Genomic DNA, 6,747 nt, shown 5'->3' with positions numbered 1-6,747 from the left:
TGCAACATGGCCTTTCCCAGTTTGAAGAGACACTTGGCCAACAGTCTGAGGCAAAGAGGCAAAGAAGGAAGGCCCATAGCCAGGGAGACAGACCAGGGACAGACTTCACTTGCTCCCGGTGTGGAAGGGATTGTCACTCCCGAATTGGCCTTTTCAGCCACACTAGACGCTGTGCCAGAACCACCATCCAGAGCGCGATACCAGAGTCTCTCGAGACTGAAGGTTGCCAACCCCCCAAAGCGAGTACATGATTCCTTTGCGTCTAAGTTGATAATACTGGCCTAGGTGGAAGGAACCACCTGTAATGAGGCTGAGTGAAGTGACCCCTGCAGGAGAAGGCTGGTAGGCCTACAAGGTAGGAGGCCTGCTTGTGCACACTCCATGCTCATTCACCAGCTCCTTTGGCCACCTTGGTCAGTCTGCAGTCTGTCTGCCTTGTGACTTTCTCCTTTTACCACTACTGAGTGATTTCTAAATAGCGGAAAGCAAAAAATGGTAGAACATTGGGGGAAAGAGGGGTGGCCTAGTCCACTCTAGGCTACACTCTTGTTTCTCCACCCACTTCTGCCTTCCTCTTCCTACTTTTAAAAACTTACTCAATAGGGAGAAGAGGCAGCAGGAGAGGAGGAGATGGCACTAATGGGAAAGGAAGGGAATCAGGGTGGTGTGTGCATGCATGCAAAGCAAGGGGATGTGGAAAGCACTCATCTTGACTTGGGCTCGGGATGGGGGGCTTGGGTCGACCCTGCGAGGTTGACCAGTGGTGTGTCTCAGGATACGTCAAGAGCACTGTGCCCTCTAAAGGGAACACACCAGTGTGTGGACCCTTTCTGCAGCCACTTCTGCAACACTGCCACTGGACATTTGGTGATGAAGTCATCCCATGAGCTTGGCACACTTTACAGGCAACACTGGTCAAGCGGAGACTCCATATCTTTGTATTAAATGAAGGTTGTCTACAAGAGTTTGGTCTGGATTGCAAAGCAACTGAGTTCTTGTCTTTCTACGCCTGCCTGGGGGTGGGGAGAATCCAAATACTGCCACAAAGATTTGCAAATTGTTCCTGTTTATCTTACCTTCTGGTCTTTCCCCTGAGGGCTGGGGATAAGAACAGGCCCTCAGTTTGGCTGTACTTGTTCTAAGAGGCGACTAAACAGCCACCGGGTAGATGGGACTCGTCAGCCTGGGAAGGCAGCTCATCTGAGAGAAGGAAAACTCGGATCCCAAACCTCCACTGCCTTGTGGCTACATCCAGTTATGGAAAAGGCTTCAGGAGTCAATCTCGAGGCAAAATCCGGAGCCGGAGTCCCTGAGGCAGTTCATGGCTGAACACAGTCACGTTCTGGCAACTCCTGCGATGCCGCTGGAACCAGCCGTATTGACTTCTGCCTTTCCATTGGACCATTTCAGCGATGTGGAGAGGGGGGATTGGCTGCGTGGGTAACAGTCTATCCTCCATATCTACTTTACACAGGCTTCGCGCACTGGAGAGGACACTCTGTTCCAGAACACTATTCAGAGCACGATACCATAGTCTTCCAAGACTGAAGGATGCCAACAAGGTCTTTATGTGGTGCAGCAGAACCTGATGAGAGCCCAAGCAGGTGTTGAGTCCATTCTGGACTAGGCCGAGAAGTGGGGGAATTGAGAAGGGAGTTGCAAGAGGAGTCAAAATCCATCTCCCTCTAGACTGGGTGCTGTGTGCATCTCATTTGGGTCCCCACCAAAGAAATGGAAATGAAGCGCTGATTTTTTATATTTACCTCCAGGTAATCTGGAGAGAAGGCAGAAATGAGAATGGGACAATGGGCAAGGAAGTGGTTTGCATTACCAAAGGGAGATTCTGGGACACTGATGCTTTTCAGTGCACATCTTTCAATGACCAAATTTGCATCCAAACAAGTTTGAATATTCTTGAAAGCTTCCCCCCTCCCACCACACCCCTCCTCATCCTCTGCACTACTGTATCCTACCAGGGGCTCATCTCACACTCTGACACATCTATAGCCCGAAGATAATTGAAAACTAGAAGGGATAGCTTGGAGAGTAAATGGAAAAAGAGGCAGATAATTTTAGGTTTCAATTTTCTCTGCCTTTTTTTTTTCCTGGTAGGCATAACCTTTCCTGCATTAGAATCCCAGTCAGTTCTCTTCTCCAGCTCCATTTCTGCAAGCTGGTAGTGGCAAGTTAAAACATCGACAATCCTCAAAGACGTGTGTGTGCTTGTTTTAAGAAGATACAGCATAATCAAAGAGAGGAGAATAAGTGGGGGCCTGAGCGGAATTCACTAGTTGGGGGGTTAAAGTTTGGGAGACAAAATACCTTTCCTCTATGAGAGATGAGGACAGTTTTATTTCCCGTCTGCCTTTTTTTTTAGCCCTCTGCCTTCATTGCCCTCCACAAATTCACGCACACATAAATATTCTCTCTCTCTCTCTCTCTCTCTCTCTCTCTCTCACACACACACACACACACACACACACACACACACACACAGAGCAATCCTAATTGGTGCTGGAATAGGCAGGCCAGCAGGCTTGTGCTGTATCCAGCACAGGTTTGGGGCAAACTGTGGTCTAGCCAGGGGCAAGGGGAAACCTTTCAGAAGCCCCAATGGTTCCACCATCATGGTGGGGCAGATCCGAGCAGAATGGAGCAGGCAGGAGCCACTCCATGCTACCCAGGAACAGGGGCTAGCATCTGGCATAACTGCCAGGTCCTGGCCCCACCTCCTGCTCCCTGCCTGCCTGCCCGCCCGCCCATGGGCATGCAACATTTGGACAAAAAGGGTGTGGATGTTGTCCACCATCGCTGTGTGTGTGTTCACTGAACACACAATCTTGTCTTTGATTTTATTTTATCAAGGTTCTCCCTCTCTCTAGTTCAGATCTATGCTGTCGGAATGGTGATTGGTAGCAGGAAAAGATGGTTTTCTGTGCACTGGAGCACAAACTACTGTACTGAGTGGAGGAACCCAAATTATTGGTAATAAGAAAGTTTGTAAGCAGGTACTGCTAAAGGAGAGTGTGAAAGGGGACTGTACCTCAATGGTGAAACATATGCTTTTCCAATGCATATGTTATGTGGCATGTCCAGTTAAAATGATCTTAGAGAGCCGAGATGCAAAAGCTACCAGCCTTAACTTCTTGGCAAGTCACTTCCAGTCCGAGGAGACAATGACAAGCAAGGCAGCTTAACGGAATGCTTTGGTATAGGGGCAAAATATTTGGGCGATCTCAGCAAGTCTGAAATGCCATTGCTGAGATTGAGGAAAGTTTTAAGAGCTCCAGGAGGCATGGAGCTGTGAACCAATTGAAAAGTGGGTTGGAGCCAGCTGACCCTTAGTACGTTTTGGGACACGGCAATGGCTGCTCTGACTTTTGAGGGATGTTGGCTAAAGCCCTGGAAGCTCTCCTCTAGGCTCATTCCCTCATGCTTTGGAAAGCCATATGGCCAGCTGAGAAAGCTAATTGGGCAATGGATGGGTGGCAATTGTTCTACATCACCCCACTATAGTTATAGGGAAGGGGAATATGCATCCTCTGCTGCCTACTCCCCATCGAAGGAAGAAGATGTTGCTGCTCCCCCACAAGCACCAAGTAAGTGTCCCAATGAGATCTGCCCAGCTCAAAGCCTTGGGAAGCTGAGCTCCACGCAGCTCAGAACTCAGTATTTCCAGAAGTTCAATGTCATTTCCATCCCTCCAGAAACTCCACGGGGTTCCAATGTGGTAGCTGAAGGGGTCCTTGCACAAGCATGGATCCCTTAGAGAGATTGTTACTTATTTATTTTATTTATTTTTCACATGTTTATACCGCCCTTCCTCCAAAGAGCTCAGGGCGGTGTACACAGCTGCGCCCCTCCTTTTGTCCTCACAACAACCCTGTGAGGTAGGTGAGGCTGAGGGAAAGTGACTGGCCCAAGGTCACCCAGGAAGCTTTATGGCTGAGGGGGGATTCGAACCTGAATCTTCCAGGTCTAAGTCCACCTTCCAAACCACTACACCACCTTGGCTCTCCTACACCACCAGAAGTCATGAATGTGAACTGCAAATGACTTCTAGTCGCATCCAGGAGGCCTTCTGAGGCTGGGGAAGGCCCGCGGCCCACTCCACAGGCCTTCCCCTCGCATTAGAACATTTCTTAGACATGACTGGAAGTGGCTTCTGGTCATATGCAGGAGGCCTTCTGAGGAGGCTGGGAGGCTGGCATGACCTTCAGAAGGTCCTGTGTGGTACTGGTGGCACCAGTCCCTGGCCCCTTGCAGATGCAAGTATCCCTGGATTTCAGTATCCGTGTGGAAAGTGGCTGGCTCAAGGTTACCCAGGAAGCTTTGTGGCTGAGTGGGGGGGGGGGGGGTGTCAAACCTGGATCTTCCAAGTCTAAGGTTACTTATCAGTCCAGGTTACTTAACCAGGTCCAGGTTACTTATCAGTCCTGGCTTACCAGGTAGTGATGGAGAAGAACAGCTACATTGGACCCTTGCTACCTCAGAGGTTAGCCAGGCATGGATCTGGGCCCTTGCTTTGAATCATAGAACTACAGGCCTCTGGTGCAGCTGCTGAGGAACGCATATACTCAATCCATCTGTGTGGTGTATTACTTGCATCTGGCATATTACAAACATCCACTGCAGTCACAGATAAAGACCAGCTTGAGCTGTCTTCAGCTCTTCACCAGTGGTGGAGACCAGTTGACAGGGTTCTCCTTGAGAACTCTGCTGACTTGACCAGAGATCTTCCAGTAGCCACCCCATTCTGAAAAACCACCAATTGAGATGATAATCCAAGTGGAGTAGTTAAGTCAATATCGCCCTTCCACAGTCTGCCTTACATGCATGGAAACAACAAATGCCCGGTATAGCTGGCTGGTTGTTGTCTTTTTTTGGATGTCACTTGTCTCAATGTGTCTGTGATCAGCTGACAAGTATTAGCAATAAGTTATGACAACTTCTCCGTGATCTGATGTCACTCTAGATACCAGCCCTATTAACATGTAATGATGTGTAATGAAGCCAGGAGAATGAACACTCCATAAACCCAAGACAAGGTGAAATTTGACTGAGGAGGCACGAGAGGTGGTGATGTATGGATTAAAATGATCATGCGCTTGTGTTTGTTTATGTTGCCTTCAGCGGAGTCGGTAAATAGGACGATTCCTTATAAACACCACGGCAGGTGACACTGTGCTAGCAAAGAACCAGATTTCTTAATGAGGGTTCATTTATTCATCCTCTTCCCACCCTTTGGAAAGCAACACCCATGAAGGATTATTTGTGGTTAGAGCTGTCCTCTGAATAAGAAAGAGGAAATTTATAGCATGAGTTGATTAATTGACTCAGCCTGCATGCGTTTGCAAATACATAAAATTAGTCTTGTGACTCGTTCTTTATATAGGACATTATCCTCTCGAGTTCAGTCATTGGCCCATGGGCAGCCCAATTCTATCCCAGTGGTGCTGCCAGGTTCAGTAACAGCAAAACAGCTACGCCTGCATCCAGCAGCGCTGCCAGAGGTCTCCTCAGGGGAAGGGAACTTTTGTCCCCTTCCCCCAAGGAAAGCCCAAAGCCCCACAATGGGGCTTCTCAAGTCTGCGCCGGCTTTTTTGCTGGTGCAGTCTTGAGAGCTTCCATGTTGGGCTTTGCAACCCACATGGAGGAGAAGATACACCAGAGCAGGGCTCCACCCACCCCCTCCTGCCCCAGTTCCTCGCCCCAACCTGCACTTCTCTCACCCCAGAATGTCTCCCCCTTACCAATGCCTAGAGTCCTTCCCTTGCTCCAAGTGGTGTCCGTTCAGTGTTGGGCACTCCGTACAGCTCTCCCTACACAGAGGGTACTGTAAACATATGTTACAGTACATTTACAACACCCAGTGCCGACACTGGAACTCAGCACTAGCTCTAGCACCCTTAGGACTGAGTCTTCAGTTGAGTGTGGTTCGCACATGCTGGTAGCAGCTCCCCAGTGCTTTGTGAATGGATCTTTAGCAGCCCTATCTGGTGATATCAGAGATTGAACCTGGGGCCCTCTTTGTGCAAAGTGGGCGATTTTCCACTGAGCCGCAAGCCAAGTTTGTAATCTTAAATAACGAAGAATGCCTTAAAATAGAATAAAAAGTTAGCATTCTTAGCAACTGTTACCCTGCACGTGCCCAATCTCGTCTGATCTTGGAAGCTAAGCAGGGTCGGGCCTGGTTAGTACTTGGATGGGAGACCGCCTGGGAGTACTGGGTGCTGTAGGCTTAATACCATGATCTCGGAAGCTAAGCAGGGTCAGGCCTGGTTAGTACTTGGATGGGAGACCGGCTGGGAATACCGGGTGCTGTAGGCTTATACCATGATCTCGGAAGCTAAGCAGGGTCAGGCCTGGTTAGTACTTGGATGGGAGACCGGCTGGGAATACTGGGTGCTGTAGGCTTATACCATAGTCTTTCGAGACTGAAGGTTGCCAACCAACCATTCTTAACTATGCACATGGTGGAATCTATGCATGCACATTGAAAGGAGTAGCCACCTACTGTTCAAGTTTACTATAATCTTGAAGCATAGTCTTCAGTCACATCCCTGTGTGGGCCAATATTCTCAGGCAGTGTTTCTCAAACCGTGGGTTGGGACCCACTAGGTGGGTCACAAGCCAATTTCAGGTAGGTCCCCGTTCATTTCAATATTTTTATTTTTAATATATTAGACTTGATGCTGCCATGGTATGTGACTACATCTGGGAAAATATTACAGATCTGTACTTTGA

At 48.9% G+C, this 6,747-nt stretch overlaps 1 pseudogene; it reads left to right on the top strand.

Moving 5' to 3' along the window:
* The first annotated feature begins 6,125 nt into the window (after nucleotides 1-6,125).
* On the top strand, nucleotides 6,126-6,242 carry LOC136660979 (5S ribosomal RNA; annotated as a pseudogene).
* The last annotated feature ends 505 nt before the right edge of the window (nucleotides 6,243-6,747 follow it).

The sequence above is a fragment of the Tiliqua scincoides genome, chromosome 9 (genome assembly GCF_035046505.1).
Source record: "Tiliqua scincoides isolate rTilSci1 chromosome 9, rTilSci1.hap2, whole genome shotgun sequence".
NCBI lineage: Eukaryota > Metazoa > Chordata > Lepidosauria > Squamata > Scincidae > Tiliqua > Tiliqua scincoides.
Note: the sequence above shows the minus strand (reverse complement) of the source record. Positions and strands in the feature narration are given on the sequence as shown.